The 13,488-nt window shown below is 41.8% G+C and overlaps 1 protein-coding gene across 1 annotated transcript in view; it reads right to left on the reverse strand.

Annotated features, from left to right (window-relative positions):
• Positions 1-11,582, reverse strand: part of slco4a1 (solute carrier organic anion transporter family, member 4A1) — a 41,501-nt gene extending 29,919 nt beyond the window's left edge. The window contains exon 1 of the mRNA XM_067527745.1: positions 11,427-11,582. The gene's annotated coding sequence lies outside the window, so the exon portion shown is untranslated. The remainder of the gene's footprint in view (positions 1-11,426) is intronic.
• Positions 11,583-13,488: the final 1,906 nt, after the last annotated feature.

Genomic DNA, 13,488 nt, shown 5'->3' on the forward strand with positions numbered 1-13,488 from the left:
CAGAGATGGTAAGTTAAAAGCATTACTCTTTATTGAAACCGACATTTAAAAGGTCGAAAGACAAATAATATTAAAACTTGTGTCAGTCTGAATTGCATTTCCTGTTGCCTCATCAATATATAAGGCAACTGTTCAAAATAGATACTTATAGACAATTTGGAGATTTGAGAAAAATATTACAAAAGTAAGACTTTTTGGTAATTTTGTACAATTTTTATAAATTACTATTTTTCTCTTGTGGCCCCAAAGTTACTACTCAGACCACAAAAGACACCAGACTGGCCAACATCAGCATTAAAGAATCAACTGTTGGTGTCAGACATTTGTCAGAAAACAACTCTGGTAAACTGTTTGACATACCCAGTGCCAAAAAACAGAAAAAAACAGATGGCAACTGGACATCCAGTAGGCAACTAACCAAGAAGTCCTCTAACCTTAGTGCACTTATAGGCGATCTGTAAATACCCCCTCACACAATTAACAGGACAGTTTGTCGACTGGAAGGCAGGCGTCTGTTGAAACTTCACCCCTTTCGGTGCAACAAAAGCAGATAGCAGTTAGTGTTGGGTACTACAACAAGCTGGTTCGGCTCTTGCTTGAATTCACCCATTACAACGAAGCAACAGACAGTAGTTTCTCACTAGACTCAAACTGTGGTCTCCAGCGGGAAAGTCCTCTGCTATGAACCAAACCATCCACCCGCCCCATAAATCTACCTAGTCATATTTACAGGAGGACGGTCTCCGTTAATTGGTGATACACACAAAGTGAGGATTTATCTTTGCGGAGGGGTGGATAAAGAACTTCTAATGAATTAATGAATGATGATTCATTTGATTATATCAGCTGTAAATAACTAACCACAGCTAACATATACATTTCCTAGGTGGTCAGTTTGTTTTGATGCTTTCCTGCCCCCTGGTGGCCAAAAGGTCACCTATTCAGCTTTAAGAAAGGGACAATCATACCGTACTACATATACTGTATATTACAATTTGTTAATTTGAGCATAAAGAAATGCCGTCTCACTGCTAGCGTTCTTTTCATTTAACTTATAACTGCAGTTTTAACTGAAGCTTTCCCCGCTCATTATTGCATGTGCATGACCTCCACCGAGTACAGAATACCAGAAGGTCCTGACTACACAAAATGAATAGGACTGTCCAACCGTGCTGCTGTGAGCTGTTGTCTATTCAGCTGATCACTCATGTTAAGCAGGCACAACAAAGTTTGGCATAAAATCCAATTAAAATCTTATGTTTAATTGAAAGGTTGATGGATAGACAAATTAGGTCGGACCTCGTTTCCTGTCCGCGGTGGAGAATTCTTTAGTGTACACTTTGAGGAATTTTTGAGGGAATACATTGTGAGTAGCATTTTGTTTGTATGTAAAATGACGGGCAGAGCAGGGGACAATGAGTGGATCATGATCAGGCGATGATCACATGACCAGAGGTGGGTGTGCCTTCGAAGTTTAACCAGGCCACAATAACAATGTACTATGGTGAGGTAATACCCTCCTGTTTGTTTTTCTATCCCTAACTACTTGTGAATCAAACAAAGGCAGAAATTGAGAAGTTCTCACTGGCTTATTTGTCTCTTATTTCATTCCTGTTTAATTCTCCATCTCCCCTTTTAATTTCTGCTTTCAAGAGGGAGATCACAGCGAGGTAACTGCAATATTAATAAGCAATGGGCTCTGTTCTGTCTACCAGGTCCTTTATGTTCACAGCAGAAATATATTTGCTTTGGACTGGGGAGTCTTTCCACTCTGTGGCACACAAAGGCTTCTGAAGTATTGACAGGAAACCTCTCATGTGAGTATTACACATCTAGGAAACAACACACTTGGATTAATTTTTACCTCGGAGACAATGGTTATAAGATGCCACTACAATAAAATGTCACCCTTTTTTTTTTTTTTTTTTACTGGGAAGATAACAGTATTAACTGTCACAGATTATGCCTATGATAACACTCTAGTGCAGGACAAACCATGAGTGATATACATTACTAAATTAAGCTACAATGACATTGTGCATTTGGCCTCGTTGACCCTGTGCATGCTGGGAGTCTAATGCAACATACATCTAACCAGAACAGAGTGGGGGAAAAAAAAAAAAAAAAAAAACAGCCTTGATACCAGTCTGAGAGCTTTCAGTCCCTTTCTGCAATGACTCACCCTCAGTTCATTTCAGTCTGGTTCTGCAAAATTGGATTTGTGACTTGTTTTGTTCCATATTCTTTATTCATAAGCCTGAGGAGCACAAGCTGATGAATGAATGATGCTTGTTACCAGTTGTGGGGACACAGAGGAGATGCACTTAGAGAGAATGGAAGTTTGAGATCTTTGCAACTATGTGACAATACTGATCAACGTTAAAAAGATTTGGAGTTTGGGGGGAGCTATGGAATCAATTACTGAATCTTGACACCTCCTGGCTTTCATAAAGACGCGATCTCTGTGCACCACCGATAATGTATAACTAGATAAAACAATTGTAAATTTGCAAACAATGGGCCTAATGCAAGGTTACTGTTTCAGTTCCCTGTTAACTGGAGTAACTGTTTTGTGGTTGTACGCCTCCATTAACCAATCAAGTTCCCGTCTACATCCATCTCTGTCCAGTCTTCTAATTACATTCGTTCATCCATAGGCAACAGTTCTCCACTGATTATCGATGGATCCTCAGTGGAGATCGTCCAGAGCACCCAATTCCTTGGTGTACGTCTGGCGGACAAACCTCACCTCAGCAGTCAACACCAGCTCCATCACCAAGACAGCCCAGCAGCGTCTCTACTTCCTGAGAAGGCTGAGGAAATCGCATCTCCCTCCCCCGAGCCCACACACCCGTCACACAAACTCTTCACATTCCTGCAATCAGGAAAGAGGTTCCGAAGCATTTGGGCCGCCACATCCAGAGTGTGCAACAGTTTTTTCCCTTAAGCCATCAGGCTCCTCAATACACAGAACTGAAATGGAACTCACACACACATCACTCATCTCAATTCATTCCACCATCATTTATTCATTATTATTTTACACTTAACACTGCTGGATTTGTACAGGTTGGCCAGACAAAGAGATAGAGATAGAAAGGATGTGCAGCAGGTTAGGGTGATTAAAGATAAGGATGGAAATGTATTGACAGGTGCCAGGAGTGTGATGGGAAGATGGAAGGAGTACTTTGAAGAGTTGATGAACGAAGAAAATGAAAGGGAACGAAGAGTAGAAGAGGTGACTGGTGTGGAGCAGGAAGTAGCAAAGATTAGTAAGAGTGAAGTGAGGAGGACATTAAAGAGGATGAAGAGCGGAAAAGCAGTTGGTCCTGATGACATACCTGTGGAGGTATGGAAGTGTCTAGGAGAGGTGGCAGTAGAGTTTTTGACTAGTTTGTTTAACAAGATCTTGGAGAGTGAGAGGATGCCAGAGGACTGGAGGAAAAGTGTACTGGTACCAATTTTTAAGAACAAGGGAGATGTGCAGAGCTGTGGCAACTACAGAGGAATAAAGCTGATGAGTCACACAATGAAGTTGTGGGAAAGAGTAGTGGAAGCTCGGCTAAGGGCAGAGGTGAGCATTTGTGAGCAGCAATATGGTTTCATGCCTAGAAAGAGTACAACAGATGCAGTATTTGCTTTGAGGACGCTGATGGAGAAGTACAGAGAGGGTCATAGGGAGTTGCATTGTGTCTTCGTAGATTTAGAAAAAGCGTATGACAGGGTGCCGAGAGAGGAGCTGTGGTATTGTATGAGGACGTCTGGAGTGGCAGAGAAGTATGTTAGAGTGGTGCAGGACATGTATGAGAGCTGTAAGACAGTGGTGAGGTGCTGTAGGTGTGACAGAGGAGTTTAAGGTGGAGGTGGGTCTGCATCAAGGATCGGCTTTGAGCCCCTTCTTGTTTGCTCTGGTGATGGACAGACTGACAGATGAGGTTAGACAAGAATCTCCCTGGACTATGATGTTTGCAGATGACATTGTTATTTGTAGTGAGAGCAGGGAGCAGGTGGAGGAAAATCTAGAGAGGTGGAGGTCTGCTCTGGAAAACAGAGGAATGAAGCTTAGCCGCAGCAAGACAGAATACATGTGTGTCAATGAGAGGGACCCAGGTGGAATGGTGAGGTTACAGGGAGCAGAGGTGAAGAAGGTGCAGGACTTTAAGTACTTAGGGTCAACGGTTCAGAGCAACGGTGAATGTGGAAAAGAGGTGAAGAGGCGAGTGCAGGCAGGTTGGAACGGGTGGAGAAAAGTGTCAGGTGTGTTGTGTGATAAAAGAGTATCAGCGAGAATGAAAGGAAAGGTGTTCAAGACGGTGGTGAGACCAGCAATGTTGTTCGGCTTAGAGACAGTGGCACTGAAGAAAAGACAGGAGGCAGAGCTGGAGGTAGCAGAGCTTAAGATGTTGAGGTTCTCTTTGGGAGTGACGAGGATGGACAGGATCAGGAATGAGGACATCAGAGGGACAGCTCATGTTAGATGTTTTGGAGATAAAGTCAGAGAGGCCAGATTGAGGTGGTTTGGACATGTTCAGAGGAGAAACTGTGAATATATCGGTAGAAGGATGCTGAGGTTGGAGCTGCCAGGCAGGAGGTCTAGAGGAAGACCAAAGAGGAGATTTATGGATGTAGTGAGGGAGGACATGAAGTTAGTTGGTGTGAGTGAAGAGGATGCAGAGGATAGAGTTAGATGGAGGCACATGATTCGCTGTGGCGACCCCTGAAAGGGAGCAGCCGAAAGGAAAAGAAGAAGATTCTACACTTAACACTGCACTACACCGTTTACCTGCTGTGCACATTCCACTGCATTGCACTATAAACATGCTGCACATTTAACTGCACTATACTGTTTACATGCTGCTTTTTGCACCTTTAGCACACTTGACTATACTGTACTGTACTGTATAATCGAAGTATACAATAGGTTTACTGGTCGGCACTGTCTCAGGTTTTGTGTCCTGTCCTGTGTTATCGTGTGTCGTCTGTGTGTACTGTTTTTCGTCTGCAGTGTTTGCACTAGGTTGCACTCGATGCACTTTACATGTCTTGTTTTGTAGCACCATGGTTCTGGAGGAACTTTATCTCGTTTCCATTGTGTACTGTGTATAGTAGAAATGACAATAAAAAGCCACTTGACTTAACTTGAAGTTAATGTTTGCACCAGGTGGTTCTCATCCCTGCAAAATTGAAATTGGATGTAAGGCCACAGTGAGCATCAAAATGTAATCAGTATATTCTTGAGTCCAATTGTAGTCACGGTTTTATCGATCTTTGGCCACTAAAGGCTAATTAGATCATCATTGGAGCTATGTGTACAGCTGTGTTAATTCTGAAGCAATTCCTTGGAAGTAATTTGTTTTCACAAGAAAGGAGTGGATGGACTGCGAAAGTCAATACTTTCATTTACTTACAATGCATTTACTGTTTTTGCACTTTTTCAAACCCCTGAAAATTACACATCCAACAAACCAAACTCATGAGCAGCATTGTGAATTTACTTTTTCTGCTTCAGGACTTTCATTCCTGAAGGCACTGTGAATGCTGGAATAGGCCCGAGTGTTTCTACAAAGCAGATTTCTGCAAACCTTGAGACGGTTGCAGGAAGTACACGATACTGCCCATATTTCTGCGAGTATTCGCTCATAAACTACAGAACTGGATCATGAGCATTACATTATCATCACAAACAAAATTTATGGCTCTGTAATAGTTGGTGAGTCATTAAACGCCCAAAGTTTTCTTTTCCTTCAGTATCATCTGCATAAAAACAAACAGTTTTTGCACATAATGTGTTGGGCAACCGATGACTTTTTGTCGCAGACAAAGCGCACACACACACACACACACACACACACCATATTTTGCCTTGGAATGGATTTTATAGTAATATGGAAACTGTCTGAATTGTCCAATTATTTATCCTCCTGGCAGCCAGTGGACCTCATCCAATACTATTTTCATATATAATTCTAAATCTTTATCACATTTGTCTGTTTCTTTTGGCTGCGATCACACAAGTATTTTCAGTCAGATTAATCAAACTCTCTTACATAGACAGATTTGTCGTTAATCCCTTATTTCAAGCCAGCAATTGCCAGGTCTTCATAACGTGTTTGTGAGACCTAATCATTATCAAAAAGAATATAAACTTCATACAGACCACTAACACAAAATGCTTCATATGACAAAGATGAATGTTAAGTTTGCAGTGTTTGTTTTATTTCTACATTTTAATTAAATTCAACATAACATGTAATGTAAGGTATGTATTCAGGTTAAATTAGCTTAGTTGCAAAGTCAAATGTTTATCTCAGCAAGACAACGTTTGTTTGTGGTTAAAATTGTGGCATTGTCCTCGCATTTGAATGTTAAAACGTGGCCCTTACGTAATAAGGTCTGAAAACTTTCCATTTCCACTATCACGCATCATGTGCTAACTGAAATGTTGAAATGGCATCAAACGATCGCTCTTTCCCTGAGCTGCTCCCATGATATTCTGATGCATCAATATGCACATGAGAACTTGCCGCTCTGCAGCACCAAGGCACGTCCTCATTTCACATCAGTCAGCTCCAGTTCTCCCAGTACAGTAGTTGCCTACTGTACAGTGGGTTTTATAACCCTCTGGGGGCCCAATGTCAATGTGTGGAATTATTGGGATGGGACCAACTAGGCACTCACATAACTTGGCTACAGCATAGAGAGCAAACGCCAACTAGTCCCACGGGCACCAGACAACACATTTAACCATTAGGGATCTTCATTGTGTTCTGCTGCAAAATTACAGGAACACAAGTGGATAGGAAGGACAGAGATTCTGGTTGAACTCTGCTGTACTTCCCCTTGAACCACAGCTGAAAAGACATTTGCATAAAATGCAAATAATTCTGTTGTTTTCTGTTTATAAATACAATTTCCTGGTTTTGATAGGAAGTAAGGAGATGCCGTTCCAGATGGTATGCATGTTAAACAACTTGTCAAATAAAAAGGAACCTGATTATACATGCAAATCATCAAAAGCACTGTCACAGTTTGTATATGTGATTATGGGACGGGGTATCCCCAACCTTTCTTCCATTACAACTATGATAAAATGTCTCAACATCTGCTGGGTGCCCCTTGTGATGATATGACTTGTAATCATCCCGGTTGTAATTATCTTCTGGAGTTTTCCCTAGTGCCCCCTTCAGAGCATCATTTTAATTAAAAAATGTTGCCATGTTATCATGTTAAACTAAGAATATTTTAGGTAAGAATAAAGACTAAAGGAACAACACTAAAATATTTTATCTATAAAGTGTCCTCATACTATGCAGTGGAGTAGTACTAGGAATCAATGTTCGCAGAGTGGGAAGAAAAAGAGGCTTAGAGGCCCATCTCATTTTCGTCCCTGGACCTCTGAGCAAATCTGATTGTGTGTAGTCTCATTTTTTATTTCAGTGTATTAAATTTTGTTCAGACATAACTGTTTAATGAGTTAGCAAATCTTTTGCCACCGTTAAAACGAAATAATTAGAGCCACTATTACAATGGTGCATGGTGAATGTGTTTGCAAGAAAAAAGCCCAATGTTCACATTCAGAACAAAGTTTAAAAATAATTACAACTAACAACAGCACAGAGAGACACATCCAAAACAAAGTGTTGCAGGCGTCTGACTGCCGAAACAAGCAGACTATGTCAGACATGCATCAGCCTTCTCTGCCCTACATGTCACAGACATGCCACCACATGTGATCTTGCTGCCTCCTGTTGGCAGTGAAATCAACTGGAAGAAATGACCTAGAGGAGCAGCCAATGGGAGGCCACGAGTTGAGATGTGGTAGCACAGTGTAAAAGGCGACTTGTGCAAGAAGAAACATTGTCAGTGTCTCGGCCGTTCAAAGAATGGCTGGGAAAAGAAGAAGATGCAGAAGGGAAATGACTGAATGGAAATGTGTGATGACAAAAATACTCGTGGAACAAATCAAATATGATCACAAAAAAATGGGTGGTAACACCCTCAATGTAAGAAATAATTCTTAACTAGGCTTAATAAGTGACATTATGACGCATTATTGGAAAAAGGATGCGGCAGTTTTCTCCTTAGTCGAGAAGTGAGAACAGAATAAAAACACCGGGGAGGGTCTTGCTTTTTTAAGAAAATTCGATATAATATGGAGCCCAGCTCATCATCCTCAAACCATCCTCAACAATTTTCACTGCATTTTGTGTCAACAAACAAAATCAGCAGCCCTGAATTATGTCAATGACAGGGTGTAAAAACCCACCTACGTGTGGTTGTACTGCAAAAAGCACACACAGGTCACTTGGCAGACTGAAGTCTTACGGCTCAAAAGATGAATTAAACTCAGTTGGCAGTTTAGTGCAGAAAACGGCATGTGGGGCACGAGGCACATTGAGAGTCTTTTTATCCTGCCCTGGTCCCATCTGTTTCTTTGTGCTGGGTCAGACAATCTCTTCAAATGAAACTGCATTTATTCTGCACCAAGCTCATCACCACAGCAACACGGGTCCCCTATGAAATTACTGTATTGTCTCGTTAAAATCTCTGTTGTTCTACCTTCGCTTGACCTCGTGACTTTTACTGCCATCATCACATAGCAGGGACCATCCTGTCGCAGCTGCGTTAAGGCGCACGAGGCCGCAAAGTAACGAGAAACTTCAAACCGTTGATGAGAGGACTGACGGCTGTGTAATGAGCTGACAAATGCTGAGTCATCGTTCCGACTGCCGTCTTGTGCAGGGGCCTGGAACACAACGTGCACACAGCCAAGTGAGAACAATGCCACGGTTGGGATGGAGACCGCTGAGCTTCAAAATGAAAATGAAGAAATGCGGGTATTAAGTGAACTACGAGGACAGCGGCTGCCAGGACTCACTGGGGAGCAACTTGGGGTACGTTGCCTGAAGGGACCAGGAGCCTGTGGTCAATGGAAGACCTGCTTCACCAACTGAGCCACAGCCGTCCTTATAACTGACAGGAAGTCACGCACACATAGCCTTATGAATCATTTTCGACACGCTTACACCTACACACAGCAGCTAGATGACAGGAACCACTGGCCGCCTCTGTTACCAATAACCACCACTCGTTCCTGCCAGCTGGATTTCACTATGGTAATATCCGCAAAAGGGACAGAGTCTTTATCTCTTAATCGGAACCACACTGCCTCTGTGACCTCTTGAAAAATATACTGAGTATGATTTTGGATGGAATGGACAGATATTTGCCGGTTCTTTCTCTTTCTAGCCCAGAGGGAGATGAGAACGGTGACGCCATCATTGCTTCTGCTCATCAAACGTTAGGACGATGCCATGAAGCAGTTGTGTCTTTGCAAAAAGACTTGTAGCAGCAGAAAACTCTCTAATTAACATCTTCCCTCTTTAATCGCTTCTTCCAATCATTGGGCTACGAAACATCTCCTCATTGTAAAGCAGCTCAACCGTGGAATTCATCCCTCAAGCATCAGTCTATTGCTTTCTCTTACTTTTTGTATGGGTGCATCAGCTGTTTTATCACCTATACCACTGTACATCTGGTGGATATGCACAATTATAGAGCTGTAGTTACATATTTACTGCCCGTTAATAGTTCACCGGGCCCTTTTTAAAATGTGGCCAACATGTAACGCAGCGAAGTGTCTACACAGAGTTTCCATTTTGTGGTTTAGAGGGGTTTGAACTGCTGTGAAGTCAAGACATCTACAGAAGAGGAAACACAATGACAAAACTAAAAATATGAATGAGTGGTGGAGGATGGAAATTTGCACACACACACAAAAATAAACTATCAATATCATAAGCTGCTTACTAGTTGTATTAATACTGTAGTTGTAATATTAGCAGTATTATTATGTGGCATTGGTGACACCAGTGTGACATTGTGCAATCTGCAAGATGCATTAAGGCCATGAGTAGAATTAGTTTGCATGTATAATTATTTTGAAAATGCATGTCAGCATCAGAAGGAAATGATCAGTCGAGAATTGTTGTAAAGATAAACATAAAGATAAGTGAGTAGACTCAGAAACAGAACAAATGCTGACTGGGTGCCATTGAAAGGGGGTTTGATTTGACACCAAGTTTGCAGGAGCCCTCCCCTCAACGTGGGTCCTTCTACGAGTCTGTCTGACCTTCTGTGTAGAGAAGGTCTTCGCCTACTGTTTTTCCACTGACTTTGACAAATGTCTGCTGAAGATGCAAAGCTTGCTCAGTCTCCCAGGTGGATGTGCAAGCACAATTTGGTTTGAAGCGGACACTTGATGCCTCCAGTGCGTATTAATACGATAGCTAATTTAACAAATGACATCAGTAACACATGCATAATCATATAATCAACATCTTGAACAAAGATATAATTATCACTATGACAGCGATAATGTCACTATGACACATCATGTAAAATACCATATAGCTTACGGTCTGATATTTCGGATAAACAACCTTGAGCCCCTTGTATACACTCCGGTTATTTAACCAAGTTTGGGAAATCCCCGATGAACTCTGCGCACTGTGGAGCCCATGAAGCTGCAGCTCCCGGAGGTTTGACGTAGGTGTCGGGCCACAGCAGCGCAAATTTTTTTTAGGCTGCGTGTGCGCGTTTATGGGAAAAGAAAGCATGCGACGGTGCAGACGACACGTAGGATGCCCTGCCACAAATGTTGGGTCTTGCAGACAGCAGCAGTTTACACACAGCCTAGCTGAACACTAAAGCACACACACACACACACGGCAAACCAGTCTGACATACTGTAGAAATAGCAGACTAGACAATGCAACGGTTTACTGTATGAGCGCACAGTCGAGGCCCGGTTACATCTTGGATTTCATCAAGGTATCCCCTTCCCTTTGGGGTTCCTCCCTGTGCCGGAATCCCCCTCCCACCTGGGCTTGTCTACAGAGAGAAATGATGTTCGCTACAGTGGTTATTAAAACATTTTGGTTTGAGCGTTTCATGCTGATCCAGTGTCCAAAGCACGTGGGGGAAAAAATATATATATATGGCACTATGTTTTTTTTTTTGGAAACTATGATTAATTAGAATACGAACAAACACATTACAGGTCAGATGACAAAATCTATATTCAGCTATCGAATAATATTTAATGTGGAGCATTGTTTAGAAATACAGGCTGCTGACTGGATGCAGCTCTAAAGATATTTGCTACAGCGCAACACACCATGTCCAAGCTCCATGTGAAGGATCAATGCGCCCAGATGCTTCATGTATAAATGATAAAGAGGAGCAGTGCCTCCGGGATCCGACACCGACTCCTGATGATTCAAGATGCTGCAGATTCCACACTAAACGCATTTCAGCTCTGCACATGTGGATACGTGGTTATGCCCACGCAGCCGACGCACCAAGGAGCGCATCCTTCAAAACCAGCGCCCGTGTCACAGTAGGCATGAAAGGAATGAGCTTACCTGGAAATGTGCGTTTATTAATCCGCTTCTTCTCACATAACATTCTGTTTTTCATGTCGCATCTCCTGGGAGAGAGGCTGCAAATGCGGTGCGTTCATTGTAACAGCTGGTGGTTTGCGTCCCTGCTAGAGTCGCGCTGTTGAGCACTGGGGTATGGAGGATGAGTGGTGCCATGCCAGCAGCAATTCCTTCTCCTAAAAAAAAAAAAAAAAATTTTTTAATACAAATATATATTTTTTACTAATTAAACTGCAACTACAAAAATGAACTGTAGTAACCACTATTGCAACATGATTGTATTGTTTTTTAAATTAAATTAATAGGGTTGTTTTTCCCTTTTTCATAAATGGCTCCAATGTTGATACTGAACACATCAACAAAAATAAAGAGTCTTGCGACTTAACTTAACGTCCAGTTTTTGCAAATTCACCAACTAACTTTTGTATGGTCTTGTTCAGATATAGGTCTGTATAAATAAACTAATTTTTAAAGATTTTTTTTTTGTCCTTTCGGCTTATCCCGTGAGTTCAGCATCGCCACAGCAGATCATTGTCTGCATTTTGATTTGGCACCGTTTTTACACCGGATGGCCTTCCTGACGCAAACCTCCCCAATTTCTACCGGGCTTTGACCGGCACTGCACAGCTGGGGTGGTGAATGGGCTGTAGGGGGTTCAGTATCTTTTCCAGAGACACTTTGACATACAGCCAGGACCAGGGATCGAACCACTGACCCTGTGGTCCGTGGATGTCTGCCTTACCAACTGATTTGAATAGTGCTTATTGTAAACAAAAGCACACGTTTGTGGGCTAAAATGGTAAATGGTCAGAACTTCTATACTTCTTTTCTACCTATTGGTAGAACTAACCTTATAAGGGCCACACTCAAGCCTCTAATGTGAAATGTGTGCTTATGATCACCAACCAACCTAACCACCTCTGTGTCACATCATTTCTATTATTAATACAAACACTTTATTAATTCAGAAACTATGTTGCATGGAAACAGTGATTACAGAACCTACAGAAATGTATCGCAGCTGCAGCTTAGTGGCATAAAAACATAATTCTTAATGAGAGTTTAACATTATGACTCTGAAGGGAACCGTCACCCTGTTGGCATCTCCCTTTCATGTAGACCTAGTTCAACTATTTTATGGATTCCCGTGAAGTTTGGTACAAGTATTCAGGGTCCCAAGAGCATGAGCCCTACTGCATTTTGTGATCCTTTGACAACAGCTGATTGAACCACTTGGCCTTTGTGAACCCCCCCTCCCCTTCTTTTCTTTTCATAAAAAATGTACTATGCTGAGCACTATGGACCTACTTTAACAATCCACAGGAGGTGTAATCTCATTTAAGATACGTGTTAAATCCTTATTGTTTTTCTTCGGCTGCTGCTCGTGTTTGGCGCTAATAACCTCCCATACTGAGGATTCACTTCTCATCTTCATCCTCATCTTCTTGACCAATGGTGTTCAGCTTCTGTGGCGCTATCAGATCTGGACCAATTGCTGTGCTCTAGTGAGGAGCTAAACCAGCAGTCAACAGATATGTTTCCACAATGACTGATGGGTAGATTTATAGCTTGGCAATAACCTCAGGATTAGCATATTTATGTCATTGACTGTAGCATTTAATGGAATAAAAATCGTTAGAGGGGAAGCTTAATAACAAAACAAAACAAAAAAAAATACTGCATAAAAAAAAACAACTTTCAATTGAATTTTGCATTTCGAGTTCTCCATTACATACAGCTTTGTTAATCTGCAATATCACAGCCTCCTTCAACTGGTATTTCCGAGCTTTTACCACTAGAGTGTGACATTATACTTTTGCTTTGGTCATTTTAATGACAAAGACACTGTCGATTTTTTTTCCCCCTTATTCCCCCCCCGAGTTTCTCTCGGTGAGCAACATAATTATTCTAAGTGTCACTGAATTATGTACAGGACATTACAGTATCCACCCATAAAAACCTGTAATGAAACCTGGTAGAGATTAAAGTGACATAACATAAAGACAGATGGGGTGGGGCTTACTGGGAAACCGAAAGTGGTCTT

The sequence above is a fragment of the Channa argus genome, chromosome 13 (genome assembly GCF_033026475.1).
Source record: "Channa argus isolate prfri chromosome 13, Channa argus male v1.0, whole genome shotgun sequence".
NCBI classification, from domain to species: Eukaryota; Metazoa; Chordata; class Actinopteri; order Anabantiformes; family Channidae; genus Channa; species Channa argus.